We start from the raw sequence: 16,262 nt of genomic DNA, 5'->3' as shown, positions 1-16,262 counted from the left end.
GTGGTGAGTGAAGGAGCTTAGGCCTGACAGCCTCGGTGTTCTCCAGGAAGTCTTTCTGTGTGGGTTTTTCTCTATGATGGTAAAATATACATAACATTAAAATGACTATTTTAATCACTTTTAAGTGTACCATTCAGTGGTCTATGAAGTATTGTACAAGGCTGTGTCCTAGGAGGACAAATGAAAGTTATGGGAGTGAGACGTGAGTAGGTCTTGAGGAAGCAAGGAAGGTGTAGGGTAGCTGCTGGAGGGGTTAGAAGGACGTGCACAAGGATATGTGAGAAGATCGCTGTTCTAAGTACAGAAGACCCTCTTGGGGCTGGAAACCACATGTTCATATCAGCAAGGTTATCCGGTCGTTCCGTAGAAGAGTTACTTGCCTGGATCAGAAAAATTGGATTTGGGGCAACTGGCTAACTTGTTAGAAAAAAGTAAAATTACATCTATTTCTCATAACATACAATAAAATAAATTCCAGGTAGACTAAACAATTAACTGCTTTAAAAGTGAAATAATAAAGTATGGATAGAATATGGGACTTCCCTGGTGGTCCAGTGGTAAAGAATCCGCCTTCCAATGCAGGGGACGCGGGTTCGATCCCTGGTCGGGGAACTAAGATCCCACATGCCACACGGCAACTAAGCCCGCGCGTCACGACTACTGAGCTCACGCACCTCAATGAGAGAGCCCACGTGCCGCAAACTACAGAGCCCACACGCTCTGGAGCCCATGCGCCACAACTAGAGAAGAGAAAACCTGCACGCCACACCTAGAGAGAAGCCCGCGTGCTGCAACGACAGATCCCGCATGCCTCAACGATGATCCCACGTGCTGCAACTAAGACCCGATGCAGCCAAAAGAGAAAAATAAATAGATAGATAAAATATGTATAGAATATAGTGAAGCGTTCACATTATGTTTTACGGTCTGAGGGTACAGAGGTCAGACTGTAGCATTCAGCAGCAGTTGAGAGTTTATGAGGATGCTATTCATCCCTTTCAAAGGTGGCCTCATCCTTATAATATGATCATCAAGAGGATACTGGGTTTATCCTCTAGTATTCTAATTCTGTGTTCAATAGTATCACTTCTGTTCTTTATTCCATCCAAACTATGGACAAGTGTGGCACCGAGGAAGGAAGACACAGTTCCTGCCCTCAAAAAGTTTATCGAATAGTTGGGGGAAAAAGACGCCTAAATGAATACTTATACTACAGTATGTTTGGGTGCAGTGATAGAAGTATTAAATACACCAGTATTTGTGGATGACCTGTTTGTGCCTGGCACCATGCTTGGTGTTTTAGATACTTAAAGCGTAACAACTAAGTGCGATGCCTATTACAATAGGAGTATTTTAGCGGGTGTCGCGGAAACAGATGTCGGGGAATCTAAACTTTGAGGAGACATCAGGAAGGCTCCATGAGGTCCCCTGAGCTTGAAGGATGGGTGGCAGTTGGCTTCTAGAACAGTTATATTAATTAATTAATTTGGTTTCCATTAAAACGCCTGTATTTGTTTTATTTTAAAAAATATGCTTATCTTTCTTTTTTTACACTATGCTTTATTGTTTCATTGAAGTATAGTTGACATACAGTATTACATTAGTTTCAGGTGTATAGCAAAGTAATTCAAAATTTTATCGATTATACTCCATTTAAAGTTATTACAGGATAATGGCTGAATTTCCCTGTGCTGTACAATACATCCTTGTTGCTTATCTATTTTAGATAATACTGCTATATTTAGATTCCAAGATGTTATCATGAGATGGAACTTCACAGATCCAGACGAACTACTTTGGAGCACATAACCATATATTTGACAAAAACTTCTCATTTCTAGCCTCTACAGCAAAGTAGAAAGATGGCAGAGTTTAAACAGAACACAGCGGCTGTTTTCTGTCTAGCAGCCTAAAGGCTAACTCATTAAAATTCAAAGAAGAATTACATGGTGGGTGGCAGAACAAATGTTTTCTTCCCTAAGGCCTTCGAGACAGCTTCTCCCAGAATCAGAGTCACTCTTTGCAGCTGTTCAGTAAGACACGATTCAGGCATCACCTCCTCCTCCAAATCCGCCACCACACAAACCCAACCCTTTCTCTGGCTTAGACACGTAGGGCGACGAGAAAAACAGGAAAGCACTGCTGGCGTCACACTTGGTTTGGCTTTGAAACCATGTGCGTGTCTCACCTTATGTAAGACATATAAGACATGTTCCTTATATCTTAGTTCTTATTTATAAAATAAATTTATTTAAATATAAAATGAAAAAAAACCCCTAAATATGTACCCAGTTGATGGTTTAACCCACAGAGAGGAAATATTCCCAGGGATTTTAAAGCACAGTAATTTGAGTACAAAGCTAAGGACAAAAAGAGCTGTAAAAAGCTTGGTGGGCGTGTTAGCTGTGTGAGTCTGACTTTGTTGTGCATGTGTCGTGTCTGAAAGCAAATGGGCAGCAACGTGGGGTTCTTATTTAATCATTCCTGCTGTGGTTGAGACCAGGATTCTTGGAGTGGGAAAGAGGAAAGACAGATGTTAAGATAAAACAAACCCTGAATTTGATTGGAATTATAAATGCATGTACATATATGTATGATGATGGATGTTTACATACATCTGGTTCATAGCTCTACTCACTATAAAGGCCTGGATGTAGAAATCAACTCAGTAGCTGTGAGCTCCCCTAGTGCTCAGGTTCTGCTCTTCAAACACCTTTTCCACTAAAAGGACCTGGAGCTTCTTGGATCTGGAGAGGAAATGGAAAACCGGAGCCTGGCACGTTGTGCATACCAGATAAGGAAGCTCTCCAAGACTACTGTGGTCCTGTCTGAGGGACTTGGAAGCCAAGCTTGCAGAGACTCCCACTGGCCAAACGTAGGACAACTTGAGGGAAAGGTAATAACTGCAGTGGATTAATATACATCACACCTTCATATACACAGACGTGAGCATCCATGAGTTCACAGTGTCAGTTAAAAAGCCTCAACAAACTGATCACATTGGAGGATTCCAATGAACCAACCTATTATTTTGAAAACGAGTAAATAAGTGAAAAGAATCAAATATTAATTCCGCCTTTCTAATACAAACTGTATCACTGCAAACCAAAGAGAAGATGAATCAACTTAAAAAAAAGAAAAAAAAAAAAAAAGGAATCTAGCTAATGCATAAAGAAGTAACAACAGAATTAGGATATCACCACTTTGCAAACTCAAATGAATGAATCTAGACATTGATCATGAGCGGCTGCCAAACCCACAGAAAGACAAACGATCCGATATTGTAGACGTCTTGATGGAAGGGCACACAACTACCTGGAAAGTTATTATGGACTGACTTGTTCACTCCCAAAATTCCTGTGTTGAAGTCCTAACCCCCCAGTACCTCAGAATGTGACTGCATTTGGAGAAAGTGTCTTCAAAGAGGTGATTAAATTAAAATGAGGTCATTAGGTTGGCCCTAATCCAATCTGACTGGTGTCTTTATAAGAAGAGGAGGTTTGAACACAGACACACACAGAGAAAAGACCACGTGAAGACACAGGGAGAAAACGGCCGTCTACACACCAAGGAGAGCGGCCTCTGGAGAAACCAGCCCTGCCGACCCCTAGAACTCGGACTTCCAGCCTCTGTAATGGTGGATGGTACATTTCTGCTCTTCAGCCGCCTGTCTGCAGCACTGTGTGATGGCAACCCTAGCAAACTAACATGGTGGTCTTGCCCCCAAAACCCAGCCTCACTTAGATCAAGCCTCTAAATCCAACCAACACTGTATAGGAAATAAGATGACGGCAGAAAATGTTAAATGACGACTTGGAGATGTCACATGTGGGAAATTTCATAGGACAAATGGAAACAACATTTTTATAGAAATTGTGTTTCTTCAACAAATAGTGAGAAGGAGGAGGACGAGGAGGAAGAGGAGGAGGGGGAGGTAGAGGAGAATAGAGATGAAGAGAACCTATGAATTAAAGGAAGCTTGAAAGCCTTACGCAATTACAGGTGTGAAGCTTACATGCATTCTGTTTCTAACAGGCTGATAAAAAAGTCGTAACATTGATGAGCTGGCCAGGATCTTGAATGCTGAATATTTGGTGAAAGTATTAAAATCTTAGGAGAAATAATGGCATTGTGATGATGTTAGCAAAAAGAGTTTTTACATCTTTGAGAGTTGATGTCTTGGCGGAGGGAGGATTAGTAAGTAAGATAGAGATTCAATAAGACTGGCTATAAGTTGATAGCGTTTGAAGATGGTGATGGGTCCTTGAGGCTCTTTGAACCATTTTGTCTAATTTTCTATATCCTTAGATTCCAAAGGAACTAAGACGAAATTGTATCAACTTTATCCTTAGTTAATGAAGGTCAGGCTTCACCATCTGGATAGATAAGCATGTCCAAAACTAAATTGAGTCAATACTGTTATATTCTCCCTACCAGCCTTCCCCAGTATTGCTGCCACGCAGCTGAAATACATGTTGCTGCCCTTTCTTCCCCTTGTGGTTTTCTGATCTGGATGCAAAAAAAGCAAGTGTCACCCAGGAAGCACCAGCATGGAGAGATGCCCCGTGCTGCTGAAACTGGCAGGACTTCCTGGATGTCCTACAAAAAATCGCCCATATCTCCAGCAACATCAGGAATTCCATTCAACATTCCTCACAGGTGACCCCAGACAGTCTAACATGCTGCATTGCTGGAAGCTTTTGGACAGCTGCCTCTGAGTGAGCACAAGTGATAGTCACTTCATGTAAATCATTTAAAATACTGAATGAAAATCAGTAAACTCCTCTGAGTATGTGCACGTTGTGGACCAACTCTTGGTGACAAGAACCTTGTGGAGTGTGTTATTAGGCACAGGAAGACAACGTGTTTGATTTCGATGGCATGACCCGAAGCCCAGCTGGCATCTGTAAGGGCAACCAGCCGTGAGCTCCACATTCTGGAGCTCGGGGAAGACAATCTGGCAAAGCAATGAAGAAGTGTTTGTCCACTGAGGGTCATGCAAGACCTCTCTTGTTCCAATAAATTCTTTACTCCAGCCGAGTGGTAGAATATTTAACAAGTCTTTCAAATAAAGTGGTTGTGTTTCCTATGGAATAAAAGCAATAAATCAAATCAAAATAATCACAGTTCGAGGTCTGAAGCATATGGTGTGTGTAATTTTACAGAACTGCACAAGCCTTAGATGCTCTCCTTCTTGAAGAGAGCCCAAGAGAGTGGGTATTTTTCTACTTAAAGGAAAAATAAATATTCTTCCATTTAGTTATCTCTTTCTGTCTTTTTAAAATAGCATTCAAGCAATGTTCTTATGTCTGAAATAGTTACACTGGCAATTTGGGGATGCGTCTCTTGTGTTTTCCCCAACATTTCTTTGGGAAGCAATTTCATTTTCATCTTTGAGGTGGTATGTTTCATGCTAATGTGAATCACACAGTTCTGTTTATAAATATAAATAATTCTATCTACTTTGCAAAATAGTTTGTGCCCGTAGATATGCAGACCCATTTAATAAGTTTGTTTTTGAATTGTTAATGATGTAAAACTGATCGTAGGCATTTTTGTTATTTGGGTAAGGAGAGAACTACTAAACAAGAGTAAAAGATTCAAACAGGCATAAAAATGTTCTTCTGCATTTCATCATGAATGATTAAAGTTGGAAGTTTATTGCAATCAAATAACTTCTTAGTAGCTGTTGACAGGTACAGAGGTAAATAAACAATTGTGTATTCATGCACTGATGTTTTGGTCCCGTGCCAAAACAGGCCAGTTCAGAAGAGAAAAACACAATTTTAAACATCATTAAAGCCCTAACTGTATTCTTGGCAGATTCTGACTTTAGGTGTAGACTATACTGTAAATGCAGAGATCTTTAAAAAACTGGGGTCTTATTTTCCTGCACATGTTCTATAAAAGGCCTGTTCTCCAAGAAAGCAGGGATCCTGCCAAATGGTTTCGGAATGTGTTTCTCAAAAGTTTCCATTGTGCCATCAATGGCTTTTGAGTACTTCTGGAAATGGAAAGAGCAGAAATCAATGACCCTGCAAGAAAGCAAACATTTAGGGGAACTGGCTTGCTGGGGAAATAAGTAGTGGTGCTTTTAAGCCTCTATACAGATACAGCCCCAGGCCTCTTCACAGGCTAGAAATGCACAGGGTTGCATCACTTTACGATGCTGCAAGGAAAATGCTGAGCCCAGCGGGGAAGTTTCCACATCTTTCTCTATTGAAACTCTAGTGAGTTTATCTCACTAGATAAATCTCACTAAATCTATTCTAGTGAATAACTGTCACCAGGTATGTGTAAGGCAACCAGACTGACTCACTGGGGCTTAAACAGTTAGTGATTTGTTTCCTTAACTTTGGAATCCAAAAGACAGTAATTTTACCACTTATTAGAACAATTTTCACTCAACCAGAGGGAACCCAGATGTCCAAACAGTAGAAAAAGCTTTGCTCCTGGACAAGACTGTTGTCGGGAGTTCAATCTTCAGAAGAATCAGCTGCTCTGATCAATTTAAGTAAACATGTTAATTCAAGCCGGTTATTTCGCCAACAGACTGAGAGTTCATTGAATGGTCGGGTCATGAATCCAGGTGGCTGGCCTGGAGTCTGCTGCGGGGCCCAGCTCACACAAAAAGGCGGGAAGCAGAAGACCAAGCAGAGCACTGCCCTCGAAGGGCTGCTCTTCAGACACCCAGAGTGTGTTTTCTGGCACAAGCGTCAACATCAACGTTCAGTTTGTCCCATCGGTTTTAGACAGTTGTATAAGCAAGTCCCAGCCAGTCATTTCCTAACTCGGTGCTGGAGTCTATTTTATCTTCTGACCCTATTTCTGTGTTGTCCAGCCTGCTAGGAAAATTTTGATCATTTTCCAAACAACCAACAGTTTTTAAGGAACATTTAGACATCTTTTATTATAAAAAAAAAAAAAAAAATTACATGCTCACAGTTTAAAAAATTCAACTAGCAAAAGAGAGTGTGACCTTGAACTCAATCCCACCTCTCTGCAAACCCTCCATCCCATGCAGTCACAGGCTCTCTGCCTTGAAGTAACAACAGACCATCTTTGGGTACCTTGAGAGAAGCAAGCAAACTCGACTGGAAACATGTTCTATGTCAGGAACTCTGCTAGACACTGAAGACCCAAAAAAGTACGACAGGATTCCTTCCCTTTCAGAAGATGCCAAGTAAAGTAGGAGTGAACAATGTGTGAACAGTGTTGAAGGTCAGATAGCCAATCAGGAATGTTCTGTAGGAGGCGTTGCCTGAGCTGCATTTTTAAGGCTGGGTGGGAAATCAAAAGGTGAGCCTGGAGGTAGAACCACGGAGGGAATCCCATCCATAAGGAAGAGTCTGTCATACAGAGTGAAGTAAGTCAGAAAGAAAGAAACAAATACCGTATGCTAACACATATATATGGAATCAAAAAACAAACAAAAAAAGGTTCTGAAGAACCTAGGGGCAGGGCAGGAATAGAGATACAGACGTAGAGAATGGACCTGAGGACATGGGGAGGGGGAAGGGTAAGCTGGGATGAAGTGAGAGAGTGGCATGGACATATATACACTACCAAATGTAAAATAGATAGCTAGTGGGAAGCAGCCGCATAGCACAGGGAGATCAGCTCGGTGCTCTGTGACCACCTAGAGGGGTGGGATAGGGAGGGTGGGAGGGAGACGCAAGAGAGAAGGGATATGGGGATATATATATATATGTATAGCTGATTCACTTTGTTATACAGCAGAAACTAACACACCATTGTAAAGCAATTGCACTCCAATAAAGCTGTTAAAAATATATAAATGGAACTAATAGATGTGTTTGGTAGGAAAATTCAGACAGTACACAAAGGAGTAAAATGAACAGCTGAATCTCTCTTCACCCCACCCCCATCAATTTCTTTCCTTTAAGTTTTGTATGTATCTTACTTGTGAAAAAATATGAGTATACCAACCTATTATATGTATGAATCTTTTATTCTTTACGTAAAAGTAATCATACCATAAAAAAAAAAAAAAGGCCCGGAGGAGTGAGCCTTTCTGGTGTGCAGAGGGAAGACCGTCACGTGGCTGGAGCACAGGGCGCTGGTTTGGGGGTGTGACAGGTGAGACTGGGGTGCAGTACAGGGGCCGGGTGGCGCTGTGTTTCGAATTCCCGACGAAGGTTTTGTGCTTAGCTCTGTAGGCGACGAAGCGTTGTTTTAAATTTTTAAGTAAGGAAGCGATATAATTAAATCTCTGTGATAGAAAGCATACATGGCGGGGGCTTCCCTGGCGGCGCAGTGGTTGAGAATCTGCCTGCCAGTGCAGGGGACACGGGTTCGAGCCCTGGTCTGGGAAGATCCCACACGCCCGCGGAGCAACTGGGCCCGTGAGCCACAACTACTGAGCCTGCGCGTCTGGAGCCTGTGCTCCGCAACAAGAGAGGCCGCGATGGTGAGAGGCCCGTGCACCGCGATGAAGAGTGGCCCCCGCTCGCCGCAACTAGAGGAAGCCCTCACACAGAAACACAGCCAACACAGCCAAACATAAACATAATAAATAAATAATAAATAAAAATTTTCAAAAAAAAAAAGAAAGAAAGCATACATGGCACGTAATAGCTGTTGAAAACTGTTCGCTGAGCAGGCAGAGCAGAGAAAGGAGAGCCCGAAGAAGAAAGGCAAGTTAAGTAAAATTGGAATAATCACACCGATGGGAGCCCGAGTGAGAGACGGGGATGGTGAGGTAGTTTAGAGAAAGGCTCCACGAGGCTTGGCAACCAACCAAATGTGGGTGGATGGAGGAGGTGTGAAAGTCCAAGGCCATTCTAATGTGCCTCTCTCGGGGCGGCTGGGGAAACGGCTATGGCATTGAACGAAAAAGGGAATGCAGGAAGAAGAGGGTCTATTTGGGGGAAGAGAGGAAACAGGGAGATGGGAAGATGAGTTGAGAGGCAGCATCCTATAATAAAAATACAAATGGCCAACATTTTATTGAATTGTTACTATGGGCCAGATACTAAGTGCTTTCTAGGTGTTGACTCATTTAGTCCTTATAAAGAGTAGGTATTATAATATGATCCCCATTTTACAGATGAGGTAATTATATACGTTTAGAATCAGACAACTCTGAGTGCAAATCCCAGCTCTACTGCTTTTTAACTGTCTGATCTTGGATAAATTACTTAGTCAGTCTAACTTCAGAGGTAAAAAAGCAGGAAACGACGCTATCACGTTGGACTATAATAAAGATTAGAGAGAGGTAATACATATCAAGCAACTAGCATAGTGTCTGGAACCTCATGTATCTCAATGAATGCTAGAAACAGTTATCATTATTAGTAATGAGATTCCTGGTACTATGTTCAGTGAGAAGCTGGGAATTTTTACTTAGATTTTTAGAGCTGAAAGTAAAAAATTTACACATCAGTATATTGATGTTGGTTGGATCATCAGATATAAAGGCTATTTCCTGATTTGGAGATGGGTGGTTGTATATTGGGAGATGAGAATCAAGGATGGAATCCTGGGGAATACCAGTAATAAAGGAGCCAAAAGAATAAAAGATTATTCTGCTGTCGGCTGGGGTCAGAACCATCACGATGAAGTAACAGCAACACCCAGCAGCATTTGGAGCAGGGCAAATGCAGTGGAAACAGAAGGCACAGACGATTTTTCCTTAAATAGTGAGTCTTTGTTTCATTTTAAAATAATTCGGTTTGGAAACCACTTCAGGAATGGTGCAGTAAGGACCTCCAAAAATATATTTCCTCCATAAAAGAAATAAGAACGGTGGCAAAAATTGTCAAAATCACCTTTTTCAAAACATTGGAAATGAATGAACAAATGCTTTCAATAATCCATGGAGCATGTATTGAAGAAAAATGGCTAAATCTTAGAAAGAAACACGATCTTTGTGACATTTTAAATTGAAATTGAAATTGCTCTATTCCCATCCTCTCTTTCCAGCCTCAAGGTAGCCTTGAAAAAACCAGTAGCCTCACAACCATGGTAGCTGTGAAAACTAGCAGCCGACCAGTCACTGAAGGGGAAACATGAGTTTGAAGTGCCTTGAAAAGCTTCCTACTCAGAGAAATGTTATATTTGATTTTGTGCTTGTGTGTGTGTAACTGGCTGGGTTCAAATCCCAACTCAAGCTCTTTATATTTTTAACTTTAATTTTAAAATTGTTTATACAATTTAAAAAGTTAATTTCCATTTACAGTTATTACAAAATATTGGCCATATTCTCCGCATCGTACATACACCCTTGAGCCCACCTTACACCTAATAGTTTGTACCTCCCACTCCCACCCACCCCTGTATTGCCTCTTCCCTTTCTCCCCACTGGTAACCACTAGTTTGTTCTCTGTATCTGTGAGTCTCCTTCTTTTTTGTTAGATTCACTAATTTCTTGTATTTTTTTAGATTCCACATATAAGTGATATCAGATAGTATTTGTCTTTGTCTGACTTATTTCACTGAGCATAATGCCCTCCAAGTCCATCCATGTTGTCACAAATGGCAAAATTTCATTCTTTTTTATGGCTGAGTAATATTCCATTGTATATATACACCACATCTTAATCCGTTCATCTATCAGTGGACACTTAGGTTGCTTCCATACCTTGACTATTGTAAACAATGCTGCTGTGAACATTGGGGTGCCTGTATCTTTTTGAATCATAGTTTTCTGCAGATATATGCCCAGGAGTGGAATTGCCGAGTCATATGGTAGCTCCATTTTTAGTTTTTTGAGGAATCTCCGTAGTGTTTTGCATAGTGGCTGCACCAATTTACATTCCCACCAACAGTGTACCAGTGTTCCCTTTGCTCCACATCCTTGCCAACATTTGTTATTTGTGTTCTTTTTTTTTTTTTAACATCTTTATTAGTGTGTTCTTTTTAATCAGGGCCATTCTGACAGGTGTGAGGTGATATTTCATTGTGGTTTTGATTTGCATTTCCCTGATGATTAGGGATGTTGACCATCTTTTCATATACCCTTTGACCATCTGCATTTCCTCTTTAGAAAAATGTCTATTCAGGTCTTCTGCCCATTTTTTAATCAGGTTGTTTGTTTTTTGATGTTGAGTTGTATGAGCTGTTTATATATGATGGATTTTAATCCCTTATTGGTCATATCATATGCAGATATTTTCTCCCATTCAGTAGATTATCTTTTTGTTTTGTTTCATTATTCAATCTGTCTTGAAAACCTCTGGAAAAGCTCCATTCTCAGGGCTTTATTTGACCTGACTCTGTGTGAACATCTCTATCTCACAAGCACCCATCAAAAACAATAATCATTTAATATCACAGTTGCCTGGGGGGAGGAGGGCAATACAAATAGGGGCAAACAAGAAGCTGACCAAAAATCTTTAAGGAAAAAACTGGGAAATGACATGTCTCTAGAGGATTTCAAAAAGCTCTAACAGATGCCTAGAAATCTAGAAGGCTGTGCACACGTGCAGTGCTGTGCACATGCCCAGGCAAGGCCCCAGAAGGTCCTAATCTCTGACCTTTGGCTGACCTTGAAGCTCCATGAAAGCAGGAAACAAAGGCTAAGGCAGAGTTGTAAACTGTCTGCTGGGGCATTGAAGGTATGCCTAGACACAAAGACCAGAAAACACATGGATTTGAGGCATTTAAGAAAATTTCTATCCAATCATTAGCTGACCACTAAGCTAACCAAGCAGAAAATTCAGGGGGCACACATGACAGACTTTAAACAATTAGTCCGGAAAGTAAACAACAGCAATATCACCACCACCACCAAAAACAAACAAACAAAAAGCAACAAAAAACAACAACAAAAAGAAAAAAAAAACAAGCAGCAACAACAAGCCCTGGGGAGAGGGAGAAAATCTCATTTCCAGAATTGGCACGGTATATTATTTCAAATGTCAATTTATCAACAGAAAAATTATGAGACAAACAAAGGAACAGGAAAGTATGGCTGATACACAGGGAAAGAAAGCGGTCAGTAGAAACTGTCTCCAAGGAAGCACAGATATATTTAGCTGACAGAGACTTTAAGTCAGCTATTTCAAATATGCTCAAAATACTAAGGGAAACTGCTTCCGTAGGTGGTTAGGCTGTGCCAGAGGATAGAATAGAACATGAGTGTGGCCAAAGTTAACAGGCAGGTAAGTGCCAGCCAGGGAAGAGACCAGTGCATGACTCAGGGTCACTGAGAGCAGACAACAGGCATCCAGGCTCAAATGGTACATTGTTTACCTACCTCAAGAGGAGAGAGTACACAAGATCCATCTCCTTGCAGTGTGGCAGACCCCCATGGCTCGTGGGTCCACTTGGCAGCTGCAGTGGGCAGCGTGGCTGCATTCACCTCACTTTGTGTCGTAGTAGAAGGACCCCAACTCTTACCCCTTAGAGTCTGAAATACACAAAGTTGGGGATGTACCTGTGGGCCATTTACGCATGCATAGCTAAGCGGTTCTGAGAAAGTTTACACATGCTCAAGATAAAGGGAACAGGTACGGACTGACTGCACTCTGAGCTCTTTTCATGCAGTGCGACTTGTGAGCTTGCCAGCATGTCCTGTACTGAGCACAGAGAGTTTCTTGGGAACAGAAGGGAAGGGATGGACTGAACTTGGACCCTCCTCTCACAGAAACCATGTCTAAAAAACTAAAGGAAAGTATGAGAACAAGGTCTTGACAAACAGAATATCAATAAAGAGATAGAAATCATACATATAAAAAAATAGAAATTCTGGAGTTGAAAAGTACAATAACTGAAATAAAAAATTCACAATGGGAGCTTAATAGCAGGTTTGAGCTATCAGAAAAGAATCAGTGTACTTAAATATAGATCAACTGAGATTATACATTCCGAGAAGTGGAAAGAAAAAAGAATTTTTAAAAAATGCACAAGGAACAGAGCTCTGAGACTGTGTACCAACATAGCATAATGGGAATCCCAGAAGGAAAAGAGGAAGAGAGGAAGGGGCAGAAGGAATATTTGAAGAAATAATGGCCAGAAACATCCCAAGTTTGATGAAAAACAATAACTGACACATTCAAGAAGCTCAACAAACTCCAAGTAAGGTAAACTCAGAGACCCACACTTAGATACATCATAGTCAAACTGTCAAATGGCAAAGACAAAGAGAGAATCTTGAAAGTAGCAGAAGAAAAATGAGTCATTGTACACAAGGGATCTTCAAGATTAACAGCTAAATTCTCAGCAGAAATAATGAAAGCCAGAAAGCAGTGGAATGATATATTCAATGTGCTGAAAGAAAAACAAGTTAGCCAAAAAATTCTATATCCAGCAAAACTATCCTTCAAAAATGAAGGAGAAATTAAGACATTACAGATAAAAACTGAGAGATTTTTGTCCCTAGCAGACCTGCCCTACACTAAATGCTAAAGGGAGTCCTTCAGGTTGAAATGAAAGGACAATAAACAGTAACTCAAATACACAAAATAATTAACAAGCCAGTGGTAAAGGTAACTGCATAGGTAAATTTAAAAGTCAGCATTAACGTATTTTGGTTTTTAACTCTTTTTTTCCTATATGATTTAAAAGACAACTGCATAAAATTATATAATTATATAATTATAAAACTGTGCTGATGGGCTTATAATTTAGAAATATGTAATCCCCATGCCAACCACTAAAAAACCCCTCAGAAACATACAATAAAAGGCATAACAAGGGAATTAAAAAAGTATACTAGAAAATATCTATTCACCTCAAAAGAAGACAGTAATGGAGAAACAGGAACAAAAAAACCATTAGACATATAGAAAGCAAATAACAGAATAACAGATATAAATCCTATCTTATCAATAATTACATTAAATGTAAATGGACTAGCCACTCCAATCAAAAGGTAGAGATTAGCAAATGAATGATCCAGACTACAGACCAGTATCTGTTATGAATTCAGATGCAAAAATCATCAACAAAATACTAGCAAATTATATCCAGCAACATATAAAAAGGATTATACACTACGACTAAGTGGAATTTATCTCAGGAATGCAAGGGTGGTTCAACATATGAAAATCAATCAATGTAATGCACTGTATTTATAGAATGAAGGATTAAAAACTACCTGATCATCTCAATAGATGCAGAAAGGCATTTGACTAAATCCAATGCTATTTCATGATAAAAACACTCAACAAATTAAGAATAGAAGAAAATAGTTTTAGCCCGATAAATGGCATCTACAAAAAACCCCCACAGCTAACATTGTTTTTAATAGTGAAAAACTAGTTGATTTTTGCTTCATGATGAGGAACAAGACAAAGACCTCTGCTCACACTATGTCTATTCAACATTATAGTAGAGATTCTAGCCCGGGCATTCAAGTAAGGAAAAGGAATAAAAGACATCCAGATTAGAAAAGAAGAAGTAAAACTGCGTAGATGACATGATCTTGTATACGGACAATTCTAAGGAATCTACATAAAATCTATTAGAACTAACAAGTGAGTTCAGTAAAACTGCAAGCTAAAAGATAAATATACAAAACTCAATTGTATTTCTCTATACTAGCAATGAATAATCTGAAATTAAGAAACAATTGCACTCATAATAGCATCAAAAAGAATAAAATACTTAGGAATAAATTTAATAAAAGAAGTGTAAGACTTATAAACTGAAAACTACACAACATCATTGAAAGAAAGAAAAGAAGACCCAAATAAATGGAGAGACACTGTGTTCATGGATTGGAAGACTTAATACTGCTAAGATGGCAATACCTTCTAAATAGGTCTACAGAGTCATGCAATCCCTCCCTATCAAGATATCAGCTGTCTTGGTGCAATTGACAAGCTGATTCTACAATTTATATGGAAATGCAAGGGACTGAGAATAGCCAAAACAATCTTGAAGAAGAATAAAGTTCGAGTACTCACACTTTTCAATTTCAAAACTTACTACAAAGCTAGGGTAATCAAGACAGTGTGGTACAGGTATAAAGACAGACATATAGATCAACTGAAAGTCCAGAAGTAAACCCTTACATTTATGGTAATCTGATTTTAACAAGGGTGCCGAGACAATTCAATATGGAAAAGTAGTTTTTTCAAAAATTGGTGTTGGGATATCCACATGCAAAAGATTGAAGTTGGACCCCTTCTCCACACCATATATAAAAATTAACTCAATATGATTATAGACCTAAGTGTAAGAGCTAAAACTATAAAACTCTTAGAAGAAAACACAGGAGTAAGTCTTCATGACTTTGGAATAGGCCATGGTTTGTTAGATATGACACCAAAATAACAAGTGTCAAAAGAAAAAAATAGACAAGTGAGACTTAATTGAAATTAAAGCATTTTTATGTTTCAAAGGGTACCATCAAGAAAGTGAAGAGACAGCTGACTAAATGGGAGAAAATATTTTCAAATCATATATTTTATAAGGAACTTGTTTGCAGAATACATAAAGAACACTAACAACTCTAACAATAAAAGACAAATGGCCCAATTAAATATGGGCACAAGGTATGAACAGACAGCTTTCCAAAGAAGATGTACAAGTGGTCAATAAACCCATGAAAAGATGTTTAACATAATTAGTTATTAGAGAAATGCAAATGAAAACCACATGAGATACTACTTCACACTTGGATGGTGAAATAAAAAAGACAGGCAAGGGCTTCCCTGGTGGCGCAGTGGTTGAGAATCTGCTTGCCAATGCAGGGGACAAAGATTCGATCCCCGGTCTGGGAAGATCCCACATGCTGCGGAGCAACTAGGCCCGTGAGCCACAACTACTGAGCCTGCGCGTCTGGAGCCTGTGCTCCGCAACAAGAGAGGCCGCGATAGTGAGAGGTCCGCGCACCGCGATGAAGAGTGGCCCCCGCTTGCCGCAACTAGAGAAAGCCCTTGCACAGAAACGAAGACCCAACACAGCCAAAAGTAAATAAATAAATAAAATAAATAAAAATAAAGGAATTCCTTAAAAAAAAAAAAAGGCAATAACAAGTGTGGATGAGGATGTGGAGAAATTAGAACCCTCATCCATTGCTGGTGTTAGTGTAAAATGATGAAGCCGTTATGGAAAACAGTTTAGTGGTTTCTCAAAAAGCTAAGCATAGAACTACCATACAACCCCACAACTCTAGTCCTAGGCAGAAAAAAAGGTGGAAACAACCCAAATATCCATCCACTGGTGAACAGATAAACAAACTGGAATATTACTTGGCTATAAGACAGAATGAAGGTCTGCTTCTTACATGCAGGTAAGAAGGTAAGGAGCCCCACGAGCTCTCTCGGGTGACAGCAGCGTCCAGAAGAGGT

General features: G+C 39.9%; 1 protein-coding gene across 1 annotated transcript in view; it reads left to right on the top strand.

Annotated features, from left to right (window-relative positions):
* SPMIP2 (sperm microtubule inner protein 2) overlaps positions 1-16,262 on the top strand; it is a 102,266-nt gene that overhangs the window by 71,510 nt on the left and 14,494 nt on the right. The gene's annotated exons all lie outside the window — the stretch shown is intronic.

Source organism: Balaenoptera acutorostrata, chromosome 5, assembly GCF_949987535.1.
Source record: "Balaenoptera acutorostrata chromosome 5, mBalAcu1.1, whole genome shotgun sequence".
Lineage (NCBI taxonomy): Eukaryota > Metazoa > Chordata > Mammalia > Artiodactyla > Balaenopteridae > Balaenoptera > Balaenoptera acutorostrata.
This window is presented reverse-complemented; position numbering and strand designations above follow the sequence as displayed.